Here is a 15,650-nt window from a genome sequence, read left to right as displayed (position 1 = left end):
AATCGAATATATCACACTTTCATCTGATGTATTCTGTGTCCTATGTTGGTGACTTGCAGTGGTTTAGGTGGCATCTATGACACCGTTCTGAGTATAGTATGGCTGTGAGCTGGGAAGTACTCAGTCTTAGAAGGAAGAATTAATTTTATCAAATTGTTTAGAACTCTTTTGTGTGCTGAGTTTTCTAGTTAACACATCTGTAGCGCTAAACTTAATTTTCGTGATTGTTTTATATTTAATCATTTAAAAAATTAATCATTCTGCAAATAGCATGTTTCCATTCAAGTTGTCCATTTTGAATCTGAAATGTTTCTGCAGCTCAGCTGGTCTAGAAGCAGAACTGCAAAACACTGTTGAAGACTGAACAAACTTACAATACTTGTTCTTTCTTTGCTAGCTGACTTAGCATATAATTTTTTGCATTCATTTTTTGCTTACAGTTAGATAATTTATCTGAAATAATTACATCTTGTCAGAATTGTGCTCTGTTACACTCACAAGCATTCTTTCAAAAGAAAAGGAGAGGCAACGGAGAGTAGGGAGGAGGTTGTACTCACCCATGATGAGAAATGTGGATGGTAGGTTAAACATTTGGCCTTCATCCTTAATCATGTTCCATAAAGGGTAAAATTTACACCTAGCAAGAGTACTAGTAATGAGCAAGGGTACTGGGAATGTGTCTCCTGACTGCCCTCTCTTTAGCAAGGGCTGGGGCTCAAACCTCTCCCTTGCTTGAGATCATCCATAAAAAGTGGATTGAAGCCTAATGGTATCCAGACAGCAAAGGTGAATTTCTTCCCACTGGGATAAGAAAAAAATACACTTGAACTGTTATAAATTAGTTAGATTTATGGATATTACTATTTGCCCACTAACAACATGAAGATGGCACAATCTTCAGAAAATAAAAGATTTCAAAGAGTCTTAGTTCATAAAGAATGTGAATTGCTTGTGTAAGATATGTTTAACGTCATACACTAAGTGATTATTGCATAGAATATATGTGAATATATGCATATCTGTCACTGGCAACAAATACCAGATGGTTCTATATATTGTCAAACATTTGACCACCAATGAAGGAATATAGTTAATTTTTTAAAAAATCTAAAAACTATTAAAATATAATCAACATTGGTATCAAAATAGTAAACCATCCTGGCTGTCCTTTCTGTATATTCTGTATATAATAATGAGAACTTGAATAGAACTGTATGCATATATATGTAAATTGTTTAGACAGAACTGAAAGATATTTCATAGCTGATGTCTTGATTCTGACATTAATGACAGGTTGCTAACTCCAGAACTAGTAATGAAAGACGGAGGTGTGATCCTGGGCCAGTGAAGTGCTGTAAATGGGAGCTTTGTCACTGCCATTAGTATTACTAATGGCATATTACTAGGCCTGCACTCCTTTATTAAATAGTTTATTTAGAGTTACTTTAGTTCATGGGAGATTTTGAGTTTCATTTGCAGTTCTCTACATTTTCCCTGCAAGAGATGTACTTTGCGCTGTGTGATAGCTTCCTTATGGAACTTTCTAATAAATCAAACATAACAAGACACTTCTTATTTCCTCTGGAAAAGTTGTAAATACAGGCTCTGGAAAAGTCTAATTTTGAATGTAGGAAAAGGGGAGTGAAGCCCACATGTTCAAAGGTAAATCAAAGAATAATTGCATCCAGAGCAGCCCCACAGAAGGCTCACTGGAAGCTGGTCCCTACAGACAACTCCCTGGTGACAAACTCAGAAGTGGAACCAGACAATGCTGTGTCCAGCAGGTCAGTCAAGGAGGTGGTTACAGATCCAGTTTCTGAAGTTTTCTGTGAAGTGTGATTTAAACCCTGATACTGTAGTACTGCAGCTGGCAAATATACACTTGTGTAGTCACAGATGAGAGTTTTTGACCCTAGAGCAAATAAAGGAAAAAGGCAAACAGCATATTCACCGTGGTAATTACAGTATCTCAAAATAACACACAGTTTATTGCATTTTTAGCTGGAGAACCTGTTGTGTTCACAAAAGCAGTAAAGCAGCCTCCTGGGCAAGATGATTGGGTTGTTCTGAACAATAGCATAAAACTTGTGCTTGAGAAACCGCTCTCCTCTCCTGCCCACAACCAGCCTTTTGTTATGACATGAGAATTTATCTTGCTTTGGGTTTTCTCTGCTCAGCCTAGTGAGTATGGAGAGGAACCAGAAGTGCAACTCCTAGGGGTAAGTCCTTCCCTTCTTAGGTAACTGCAACTCTTCTACTGATGACAGGGCAATTCCAGATTAACCAGATTTCCTTTTGAAGCCGGAGAGTGTCTGTTACAGCAACAAAGAGGCAGAAAATCCTCCTTAAATTCCAAAGGTAGGCTCCTGTTTGGTGCTGTAGCAAGAAGAAGGTTTAATAAGTCCAGGTTGGGTTTGTTCAGCCCACCTGCTTGTGCTGCAGCATTCCATCAGTGTTAAGCTTGGCATTCTTTAACAAGCTCACAAAGTTAGAAAGGGGTATGTTAGGCCTGATTTATTCCTATTGTTATGTCAAATTCCTTAAACTAAGGAGAATTATTGATCTCCCTGTATCTTCCATTGAGACCATGTTCTTTCTTTACCAGTTAGGTATTTATGTCCTTTGAGTCTCCTAGAGAACTACCTCTTTTTTTCAGCGTCCTTTACAGAGATGAGACTGTTCTCTGAAAAGAGACCTGGGCTTCATTCTGCAAAAGGGATCTGTTCCCATAGACACTTTCTTAGCCTTCCTTCTGTCTGAATCACAGCCATCCGAAAGAAGAAATGTAAGTATTCATGCTTACTGGAAGGGGAGAAAAGTTGCTACCTTGTGCCCATTGTGTTGACAGTCAGTTAACTTGGAAGCATTACTGCCCATAGAGTGAAACTGAGATTTTTGTCAATTCAGAATTTCATCATTTTCAGATGCCAGGAGTGTAAGAAGTAAACTTGATCTTCTAGGCATGGCATCTCACTGTCTGTTTAGTTCTAGAGCACACATTTTAGGTTCTATGTACAGGTATGTAAAGTTTTTTTTTTGCACAATATTATGCTAATGAGTAAGACTGTTTGAATTCTCCTGCCTGTGCTGCCGGGCCAGCCGAATGATCTGAAAAGCAGTAAGATCCAAAGCACTATGTTGACCTCTGTGGATGCAGTCCCTCGTAAGACAAATCTGTGTGGAGAATTTTTTTTTCCTCCCTGTATAAACGGTTTTAAGCATTCAGTAGAACTCCTAAAAAATAATGCTTCAAACTTTATTTTCTGAAACATATTAATGGAGAGCTTTTCTACCTTTATGGTGAGTGCAACAGATCTTGACTAAGCCTGGCTATTCTATATGCAATTACTTTGAGGCCGTTAAAATTTATTAGTTTTTTACAGATATCTACCTACTATAAAATGGGAAGGTTCTTATGTGTTCATTACTACTTTTAGTAGTATAGAAGGAAAAATACCTAGTAAAATTACATCAAACTAAGGAAGGGGAGGGGTAAAGGACAGATAAAGCAGTTTTCATTGAACATTATTTCTGTAGTAGCTAACATTGGCTGTAATGAAAGTATGGAAACTAAATGAAGTGCGGGTGGTAAGAATACGATGACACTATCATATTGGTGATCTGAACTGGGAAGGAAATCAGTATTATGCCCCGTTGTCTTTTTTTTGTGTACATGTAGTAGATAGCACAACGGTCCCTAACGCTATTGCCTCTGTACATTAACATAAATAATGGGAGAGTAACAATGGATCACATACTCCTTTCAACATCTCAGAGCGGATACTTCTTTTTAGTCTGCAGCCTTCCATGTAGTAGTCTTTCTCAACTGTTTTACTCCAAAAAAAGTCACTGAATACGCTATTAAAGTTTACTTTCTGATGAGGTATCAGGGTAGCTCAAAGAGCTTTGCTGTATCACAGCTCAGTGGTTTGTCAAATACATCCCTCCTACAGAAGCAAAATAGTCTGAGCACGCTGCATCATTCGTATAATAAACCAGGAATTGTAAAGCTTTCAGCATTGTACTGCAGGTTATGATGAGATGTTGGAGAAGCCTTTTTTTAATTCTGTAGCAAAAGAGAGTACCTACCAGTGGAAGTGGAAGTTATGATGACCCCAGAAGGATGCAGCAGCTGTAGAACAGAGACAAGAGAGGGCTTAGTTCTGCCAGCCAATTCAATTCACTTTTCCTTGCTGCAAAGATAAAATAAACTCTTGAGATCAAAGATCTCATTTACAAGGCTGTCCTCTTAAGTCAGTCAACACATGTACTTCAATAACAGAACATAAAAGAAACTGCTCACAAGCAAACAAAAAAAAAGATGAGCCTCAATTGTAAACATCCCTTACCCAACTGTTTGTGGATATCAGCATTACGGTTAGAGTAGCCACTCACATCCAAATGTTCATGTAACTGTTCTGGGAGGTCAGCTTTGGGCATCCATCTAAATCTCATTGGAAGTCTGAAGCAGATGGGCTCAGAAAACAAAGACTCAGGTGAAATGGACCATCACGGTGAGAAGGGAATTACTTACTTAAAGCAACTGATACTTGTTAGAACTGAAAAAGACTTTGGGACTTTAGTCTGACCACTGTGTCACCCTTTTTATGAAGAGATCTGCTATTTGTCTCTTCTCCTTAAAAAAATAAAGCAATGTGTGATGTTTTGGAAACTGTACTGTAATTTCCTTTTTCAGCTGTTTTTAGAAACTACTGGTGCATCTGCTTGGCTTATTCTGCTCTTAAAGGCATTTTTAGATTCCTGTAATTTGATTTTGTCTATTATATGTTTAGATAGGGCTTTTGTCAAAGACTTGATATTTATCTTACCAATGGATTCAAAGGATCTTTTTGTTGTTACTTGACTTTTATGTCTTTTGTAGTTTGGCTAGTTCTCCTTCAGTGGTCTCTCAAATAAAAAACATTTACACTTCTCCCTCTGCTTGATAGGGTGGAATAGATCATATGCATTAAATTTATCCCAGAAAGGTCTGCCAGATTTTATTTCAAGTAGTATTACAGTACTTGCAGATAGTACATATCAATCTTAGTATAATTATGGCTAGAATTGGACACACAGGGTCAACATATTCTCTCTTTTTTGATGTAGTTCAACTCATGTTGTAATTTAACTCATGTTTTGGGGGCAGGCAAAGTAGGAAGCCAATTGATATTGGATTAATAGAGGGATTTTAAATTACTTCCTTTTTTATATGTTTACTGCATGTAGTGTGCAGTATAGGCATCCACTCAATGATAAAGTAACTGCTTCAAAGCTAGAAGTTGCCATCATGTTTTTAAATGGCATCAAATAAGAGGCTGTTGATTGAGAAATGGAAATGTAGTGTTTTGCTGTAGATCTCTCAAATGCTTTACAGTAGAAATCAGTATTAAGATTCATCTTGAATCTTAATATCATAAATTAAATTGAAGACAAATTTTAAATCTTAGGACAGCTGTAAAAAATAGAGTGAATGAATAAAGATGGCTGTTGCATTTTTGTTTACTTAGAGGCTAGCTAGCGAAATTATCTCTATTCATGTTGCAGTTATTCCCATAAAAAAATTTGTATGGCAGGCTGTTGTTCTAGTTATTGATTTGTACAAATCTGAGAGAATATTTAGGAATAAAGCCATTTTCCAGGATGATAGGTTTTGTCCAAAACCGTTCGCCTTCATATTTAAGACCTCTAAGTCTTCTCAAACTAACCCTCTTCACCACCACCTCCAACGGCTGTCTCTCCTTCAGAGGAAAGCTGCACCTATGTTAGAAATACCAGTCCAATGCCTCCTGGGGGTTACTCTACTCCATCCAGCTGGGTTTGGACAGATGGTTTGTTTCTGGGATTGGGGCATATCCTGGTAGACAGGCATCTCAAGGGTGATAGTCCTTAAAGAAAAGGATGTTGCACATCGATACCGTGTGGGTAAAAGCAGTGCAGACTTGACCATCTTCCATTCCTATCTCCTACATGACTAGCCATGCAATGACGGAGAGCTGACACAATTCCTCTAAGCATGCAGGGTGGTGCTGAAGCCCCACTCTCTCTTCTTGGAAAACAACTTACCTTTAAAAACTTTGAACTGAGCAAGATCATCTTCTGGTGATCCGCCAATCTTGGCAGGTTGCCTGAGCCATTTCACCCTGCTTAGACCAAAAGGGGAGATTTAGGCCAAGATGCTGAAGGCCATCTCCTAGAAGAGAAAGTCATCCCAAGAGTGATCTGTTCATCACAGACATCAAAAAGAAGTCAGATGAGACTTGCTCTGCAAGGATCTCCTGTAGCAATGGAAGTCTCTGGCTATTTGTAAGAGTATGTGCACAGTAACTAAACAAATCACTTTTTGGTATTAGATGGGTTTGTATATCCTTGTCTTCATGGCACAAAGTAGGAAGAAAAGTGTTCCTAGTGTGTCCACTGCAACAGCAACCTAGCTGTACAAGGATTATTTTCTCCAAAATAAAAATAACTGTTACTTAGGAAGAAAAAAAGCCAACTAGTACACCCTTCTTAAATAGATGAGGTAATTTAAGTGAAGGATAAAATCTTACTTGGAAATTTGCAAATAGGTTATTCTGGTTTTAGATAAATTGCAGTTAACTGAACAAGGCCTTTCTGGCACCTACTGCTTCATCTTGCTTCAAAGAGTTATTTTGGCTCGTACACAAACTAATATTCTGCTTCCCCAAAGAAACAAACTATGAAGATAATGCTGAAAAAGTTCTCCTTTGAAACACCATTTGCTTCTGATATATCACTTTAGTCTGGAAATCATGACCCAGTAATTTGTCAGTCTCCAAGAGAACAGTCCACTCTCTTTTAGGACTTACTCCGAAACTGGTATCAGAACAGGTAATCTGTGCAAAACCATCTCAGCACACTGGATCAGTGTAGGCATTGCTGGAGCGTTAGAAGACGAGAGAAGGCACCCCCACAATGGGATTGAATGTAGAGCACTGGTGACATCAGAAGTTAGAATACCCTATGCTTTTCATCAGGGGAAAAAAAAAAAAAAAGGAAAAAAAGAGGTGGCAGCTTGGGACTTTGCTCTTGTTTTTAAAAATACTGAGGGTCTACTTTGTAATAGCTGACAGAAATGTTTTTGAGAACACAGTAACTCAGCAACACTTGGCTTACTCTGTTTACTTTTTCCCTCTGTATTTATCTATTGATCTTAAACTGCTCTGACCTAGCGAATGCCTCTTCTACAGTGTTTACTACGTTATTAAGATGGTGAAATTTGGGGTAAACAGAGAAGAGCGACGATTCTTATCTGACAATTTCCTCCCTTGAATTTGTCCCAGATACATCCAACCTGGACTCGTAGGTGCCCTTTGTAAGTGCCTGATGGTATGCTGGCTTGGGCCAGGCCAGAAGGTCCAAGCAGGGAATTTCTCAGATAGAAATCTTCTCTCTTCTCTGCTTCCTCCATGCTGATGTGCTTAATTACAATCCCAGTCATCCTAGTTTCCATCTGCTCGCAGGAGAGGAGGGCAAGAGGAGCCTAATGTTAAGATGAGAGTCACCCGCTGGCTTGTCTGTCTTTTGCCATCTATGCAGGGAACTAAGCATGACTGCTACTGCCAGAGATGGCTCCAGCAAAGCGCCTGGGAACGGAACGAGTTTATCTCTCTCTCTCAGCCTTTTTGTCCTACTTCTCTCCCGAAGAATTATTTCTGCAGAGATCAGACCTGTCGTTAGCAGTGGAAGGCTGTATTGCAAATGGGAAATCATTTACTTTTAAATAAGTATTTTGATTTGTTCAAAGTGTTTAAGTCCTGACAATGTGGTCTGGGGAAGGTTCAGTGGGCTGTTTCTTTGCTCCAAATATAATAAAAGAGCTGGTCTGTTGCCAGCCATGGAGGAAGGAGGAGGAAATTAGAATATGCAGCTTTTAAGCAAAAAGTCAGATAAAAATAAAACTTCATTCTGTAGATACAGTTTTAGTTATGAAGTGAGCAGCAGTTCAAAGTAGAGAGATGTAGAGGAAGTTAATTTATAATGACCACTTCCTAAAATGGATCGAGGTGGAATTCAGAATATACTGCTTAGTTGTAGGCCAGCAACCAGTGTTTTTCAATCTGCTGCTTTCTCCAAATGTGTGAGAAAATGGCCTTGTGAGTTCACATAACTTTCACGAAGGTCAGTTGCCAGTTGGTGCCTATCTCTTGTCCTCAGCATAGAGATATTTTATGCACACACACACACAAAACAGTTCTGAAAGGAAAAAGAGATTTTTGCACAAACTTGGGTTTCAGCAAAATTATTATAATTTACAACATCATAACTGAGAAGAGGATTTGTCCTAAAGGTTATAGCAAAATTAATGTAAGAAGTTAGGGCAACAGAAATGTGTCATAAACTCAGGCACATACACAGAGAATGTACATATGTATGTGTGTATATATGTAGGTATAGGTATATAGATATACAAGTTGATTATTCACAAAGAGATACATTGTGTGAGATTGGTCTTCAGTTTCTCCAGAAGAATTTTCTTATGTCCTTTAGTTCAGACGTCAGATGCTTCCTATGACTCTACTGTCTGGAAACCTGTGTTGTTTTGTTGTATCTGCTGTTAATAACGCAGTTACCAGCTAGTCCACATGAAGAAAAAAAAAGATTTTTTTTTTTCTTAATGCCCTGTAAAAAACAGTACTTGAAATTTTCCCAATTGTAACTTGTGTGAAGGGGCGAAGTGGCTATATACATAGATGAAGTTGCAGTTTCAAGATCTGAATCTTTGCTGGTATCATGGGAACCATATGCCTTTAAGAACTACTCTCTATCTTCATAATTCCTTATTATAGGAAATTGCAGTTGGCAGCAATCAGGTTAAGTATTTAAATATTTTACATTTAATTGAAGGGATTAAATTCACATTTCCAATTTAAAATGTTTTCCCATCTTAACTACAAAACCTGGTTGTATGTTTTAAAGCTTTTTAAAAATGTTAATACTGACTTAGTGTGAAAATACTTGATTTCTTGAACACAAAAGAAAACACATTATCATCTTTTTCTTGTTATTTAAAGAAGGACACATTCTCTAGCAGGCACCAAATTGTTTATTATTTTGATTGCTGCCTTCTCTTCACTGCCCTTCTCCATCCCTCTCCCAGTGATTGATTTTAAGTGTCACATGTGGAGAAAATCCTCATAATGAAAGAGCTGGCAGAATCTGGTCAAGAACAGTGATCCTTCTTGGTAGGGGATCACATCCAGCTCATTTTTTGTAGTCTACATTTTCCTACTTTTTTTTTTTTTTGAGTCTAAGTGACTTAGATATTTCCAAGAATGAGGCTCGGGGAAGAGGAATTGTGGTGACCTCTTCTTTGAAGTAAGATTAAAAAAAGGACAGGGAGAAAGTCTATTAAAATGTGGCTGCCTTCCATGCTTTTTCAAAACGTGCTGTTTGTGTCTGCAATGCCTGCCAAGGAGCCTGTCTGCGTCTTGTGTGTTCCAGTCAACGGCGCACACCCTGCAATTGCATCTCCTCTCCATTTTTGGGCAACTCTGTCTCACCTTTTCTCTGCTCTTAGCAAATATCTGAGAAATTCACCGGTACAGTCTTCTGTACCTTTTTCATGATGGTTTCAGCTATCAGGCTGGTGAGGCAGTTGAACCCCAGCGCTGCCATAGCCCAGGTGGGGCGGCAGTTCAAGCCAACATGATGGATTTGGGGGCAAGAGCTGGGTTCATGTTGTGTTAGGGTTGTTTTTCTTTTTTAAATCTAGACAATTTCAGCCATTTAATTCTAATCTAAAAGAGCATTAAGACTGCAAAGCTAAGCATGGGAGTTCTGCTGCTTTGGGGGGAACAGTCTGCATCTGGAGTATTTCCAGAAGCTCAGCAAAGTGACTGTTACCACAGGGTTCCTAAAAGGCGGCCGGCGTAGGAGCTGTGCTTTGTAGACCAGCACATTCAGCTAATTGCCTCTCACTGCCATAGATTGGAGCCTGCAGCCCCTCGCTGGGTTCACCTGCTGTTCCTGGAGACAGAGTGATCATTGATCTCAGTGGAAGCAAGGAGATCAATTGGGAGCCAGGAGCTTTTTTTTCTTAGGAAGGCAAAATTTTGCTTCTGTGACTGGTTGTTGCTCCCATTTCCAAGCTCCTGCTGGATCTCAATCCTGCTTCTCATGGACACAGACTTCCACTTCACAGTTGCTAGTAACTATACATCTAGTTCAGGGGTCAGAAAAGACCTACTTCTTGCCTCAGATACACACCCAAATTATATCCTGGGTGCACATCAAGATGAGGCCGTAGCGTCTGCTATTTTTTCCCCACATTGCCTTCATTTGGAAAGAATGTGTGTGGGTAGAGGAGGAGCTGTGGTGCATTTCAGCAGATCCCCCATCTGGACCATCAGAGATCCAGGCCTGCAGGACACAGCATCCCGCATCCCATAGCATCCCTCCCCCAAGTTCACATTCAGCAGCAATCTGATGGCCTTCATGAGGGGCTCTTGATCCTCAGGGTTAAAGACTTGCCTTCCTCCTCTGTTTCAAGCAGAGGGGTATGCGTTCTACCTTTAGAGGCTGGCTATAATGAGCAAAAGGCTTTAAGAAAAACAATGCGAGAAGGATCATTCAAGTACAGTCTGTTCATAGTCAAAATACCACTGGAAAACCAATGTTTCCAGGTGTTGCTTGGAGAGAAGGATGAACTAAGCCTGATGTCATGGGCAAACAAGTCCTACACGCTTGGCTTCACCACAGCAACACCGCGGCTCCCTCTGTGCCTCAGGCGGACCGGCACGGTCTCTGCACGCCGTGGAAGTGCCGCTCCTTGGCGGGAGGCACTTGGGCAAATGTTCACGTCCCGCTAGGACCAACTCCATTGGCACTTTGAAAGCCAGCAGAGCCAACTTACTTAAAAAATCAATCTGCTGCTTACTAGGGGAACTTGTAAGATGTCTCAGGGTGGGCATGGTGTAATTGCAGTTTCTTAACCTGCTGAGCAAGAGTGCAGTGGGAGCAGCGAGTAATGGAATAGCTGGGTTTGAAATTCATACAGGATAGTTGCATCTGTGGTGGACAGGAGGTTTTCAGAAAATCCTGAGCCCTATCCATCCTCTTAAATGGACATCAGTTTAAGATGATACTCTGGGTACTATGCTTTGTTAGTACTCAGAGTAGTAACGCTTCTCATTAGCCATGTCCACACTACATCAAGTAATGCAGCCCAAGAGGAGTGGGTCTACAGAGTAAAAAAAACCAAGGCTGAAGGCTTAACACCTGCTCTTACAAGCATTTCTAGTTTAGACTACTGTTGCTCTTGCCCTATGGGCCGAATGTCCCCTGGATTCCAAAGCACATCTTTCAGTTTAGTTTAATTCAAAAGGAAACCAGCTTGCATGCTCCGAGATGGCTCTGTGATTCAAATGGAAACACAGTAAGTTGGAATTTTCTGGAGATGGACTCCCAAGCTGAAATGCTAACATATATGCATCCCTTGTGTTTAAATAGGATTTCACTGCAAGAGCTCGGCAAGCACAGACTCGAGCTAAAGAGATGCTGAATGTTCTTGTGAAGTCATAGGCCAGATACACTACAATAAATGATTCTGAAATGGCTCTTAATTCTCCATGCTTTGCCTTTTATACACATAATGGTTGGGGAGGCAGATTTTGTATTTTGTGGAAGAGTTTTTTAAATGATTATTCCCAATTGAAAGAAAAACTCATCATGGGGTGAAACATAAAAAAGGTCACTTCTGGGTTTGCATTACTTAAAACTGTAAAATAATGTAAAAAATCTTTTCTACTTTTACTATTCATTTTTGGCAAAGTAATTTTGAAAGCTAGAACAAAACATTGAAATGGATAGTAATGAAAAACTCTTCTTTTCCTTCCAAGTAGAAAGTTGCCAGAAGAGTAAAGCATGTGAAGAGTTTAAATTTTGATGACTATTGACTTTCCAGTGGAAAATATTCTCAGTAAAACTGATTAGTTGCCTCTTTAAAAGTAAGGGGGAAGATAAACAATGCTTAGTCAGAAAATGTCTTCTCTATCCAAAAGGAAAAGCAACTGTATGATTTTGAAACCTCCTCCAGGTTCTTTACAATCATTATCTGAGATAGCCTTCAAATTTTGATTGCCACCATTAGTAAGCTTCGTGGTGAGTATTTTTTAACTGGAAAAAGAATTAGGAATGTGAATTGTGTTTTGTGTGTGGTGCAGATGCTTTCATAACTTTTTCCTAATCACACCATGAGATGTAACACGGCCTGGTAGTGCCTATGAAGGGTATACTTTTCACTACACAGCCTTCAGATGTAGCTCTGTATGACTCCTATGTAGATATATGCAGCTTTATAGGACTTCTGTATTTATATGACTCCTGTATTGAGGAGGTTTATATTTCTTCTCCAAACACAGTCATCTCACCTAATCCACACTGTATCGAACAATTTGAAAATAACATTATTAGTGGGAAGGTAGTCACCCACAGAAAACATAATCACATTTAATTTTAGAAAATAAGAATAAATTGAGCATGCTGCCTGGATTTCACTTGCCTATTTGCCTTTTACAAAAGGATATATGGGCTATGGATAATTTATAAACAAACAGTATTATATTATTGATCTCTAATCTCCATGGTTACTGGGCTCCTCCAGTTTCATCTTGGCTTCTATGTAATTAAACCTTGTTGCACATGTACAGCAGCGCAAGCTAGATTAGGCTGGAAACAGAGGAATTGTTACAAAGGACAAAGAAGGAAATGTCCTTTATTTTGCACCATGGCATAACTGGCAAAGCTGTTTTGTCTCTACATATGGAACTGGTGAAACAAAAGCAACATTGTGCTCAAACACCAGAAACCGAGTGCTTGCGAGTAACAGTGCACTGAAGTTAATGGTGTGCTGATTGGATTTAGGTCCCAGTCTTTGCCCATGGTATTTGTATAGACCTTTTTGGCACTTTCCACCTGTTGTCATACTGGGATCTGTAAGAATACCCTCAGCTTGAGAGTCGCTCTGTTCTAACATGACTTGAAAGTAGTGGTAAGTACTCAGGCTTGTACAGTTAATTTTTTAAACATTTTTTCTTCCTTCTTGCTGTATGAAAGACCCAGGCAATCAATGGGAATGTTGTTGTTGTTTAAAAAAAAAACAAAAAACCACCAACAACCTGAAAATACCTACAGATACAATATTAAATACCATAAAACTGAGCTTTTTCCCCTGCCTCTATTTTTCAGTTACAGTAATCTCGGACAGTTCTTGGAGCAACAGTATGGGAAAGTTTAAAGTAAACTTCAGTGAAGTTTACTTTTTTAACAAACATGTTTTGAATACTCTTCTATGTCACCTTTGAACTGACCTGAAGCAGGTTAGTCCTCTTCTAGATAACCTTGAGTCCAAGCTATCTAACTACTTTAAAATGCAAATAGGAAATAGTGGAGGAAGCTTTTGCATCTTGAAAAAACTTTCAAAAAATCTTTCTTTTAGTCTCCATACACTGATTATGCTTTCACTTTTTCTTATCAGAGTGTTTTCCATTTAATTTTAGTTTCTGGATTTGATTTCCCCTAGCTTCATCTTTGTGGCATATTTATCCTGTCGCAAGCTGTTCCCCGAGGTTGTGGATACCTGCTTTCCAGTCTGACTGCAGAGGTAACTGTTCTGAAGGGCATGCTCGCCTTCCCCATGGCAGCTACCAGAGGGCTCACTGACTGCTCCTTCTCCTTGCATTTCTGCATATTTTCAAACAGTAAGGCACTGCCTGTTAGCCTTGTCAATATTTTAATACTCTGCGGCCTCTCTCCTCCCTTTCTATTTCTTAAAGGCCACAGATTCCTTCCCAAATAAAGCACGTTGATGATTTTTTTTTTCGTGTTCCACTGTAGGTTCACTCCCAAATATGGTACTTTTGGCATCTATCATATCTCTTGAGGCTCCCAATGGAGTGGATACTCACAACTAGTAGCAGATATTAAAAAACAAAAATGGGATTTACAAAGAAGTTTTACAGAATGTTCTTCCGCATAATCCATTTCAGAAAATATAGCAGAAATGAAAGTGTTTAAATACACAAACCCCATAAAGTCGTTAAACCAAAATGCTTAGGTACTGCTGTAGTCACAGAAGGACAATAAGCAACAAAGAAATCCGCTTTTAAAACACAAAGTACATACAAGACTATAGAAAACAAAACATTCAGCGTATGGAAAGAGGGTTTGTGGAAATAGGGGTTTGCAAAGTGGAGTCTGTGGAAAATTACCATGAGATTTATGTATTAAAGATTATTAAAAATGGCTTCAGAAATCAGAGAGAGAGTAGTTTGGTCTTCACTTCTCTCTAAATAAGAATAATAAATTGCAAAATATGCAAGGCTGGATCACATTAGAGAATTCTCATAAATTATATATTACATAGTTGGACATTAAACTGTTAATACAGGAAAGCTTCAGAGTATGGGTTTCCAATTTCCACTTTATGAATTTTTGTCAGCACAGTTTCCTGTGGTCAGATGACGTATCCTGTCAGTGCCAGGCTTTTTTTCCCCAAAATACTTAATGGAATTTTAATGACGTGCAGAAACTCACACACCGGTTTGGTTGAAAAGCAGTGCTAGACACCATTCTGAATTTTTGCTCCTGATTGTACCTTTGTGATTTCTTACTGTATTAATTCTTGTAAGCATGCCTAATTTTCTCACCAAAGACTTAGCCACGTGAGCCTTAATTAAACACATTAGTAGTCATGGAACAATTAAAGCAAGTCTTCATCAGAAAGAATTGGTCTGCAGGGAAGAGGAGCTGTACAGTAAGTGTAGTGTGTGCTAGCACTTTATTTACAGAGGCCACGCTGAGAAAACCCAAGATCAAATCAATAATGGTTTGCCTAAAGAAGAAACTATCATGCCTCATGGACTGAGACACTAAAGTCTTCTTCTTGCCTATTATTCTTAATACACAGCCACTGTCATGGAGCTTAATCAGAATTCATGAATCTGCTAAACCCGAGAAAGATTATTGATCTTATTAAAGAGGTAACAGCACCAGACTGAGAAGACAGGGCCTTCAGAGGAAGGAGAAGACAGAAGCCTCCGGGGGAAGCCGAAGCAGCTATACTTCAGTCCACATTTAGCTGGCAGGTTCACCACCACAAAAAAAACAGAGGCATTTTTCTTCCATGGATCAGGAGCTTGAAAGCCTGGGCACAACTGCCCCACGTTGAGCATCTAAATCTCTTTACCTATAGCTTCTAAGTACGCCTTCCTGGTCATCATCAACAACATTTTAATTAACTTTGAAGACTTGATTCCTTCTTCAGTTAATCCTATCTAATGCTACTGAAAACAAAGGAGTGGCATAGGTGTAGCTGGATGGGAATTTAAAAATTGCAGATTACAAGGATGTTACAGATGGCCTAATTTGACTGACACAGCTGGTACTAACACAGAGAGAAATCATCGAGGTGTACTTTTGTATCCTAGGGTTTTTTGCTGTGCTAACTCTTTTTAGAGTGCAAATTAATTGCTATATTTATAGAAACTGTTGAGTGATAACAGCGTAACTAGAACTGTGCAAATGATTTTTTTTGGATCAGTTGTCAAACTGAAAAATTAAATAAAATTTGTTTAGACTGACCCCAAAATTTTTTTCCATTTTTCATGATGAAGAGAAGAACCGAAGAA

This window comes from Harpia harpyja, chromosome 1 (assembly GCF_026419915.1).
Source record: "Harpia harpyja isolate bHarHar1 chromosome 1, bHarHar1 primary haplotype, whole genome shotgun sequence".
Lineage (NCBI taxonomy): Eukaryota > Metazoa > Chordata > Aves > Accipitriformes > Accipitridae > Harpia > Harpia harpyja.
The sequence above is the reverse complement of the archived record's forward strand: the minus strand, read 5'-3'. Positions refer to the sequence as shown.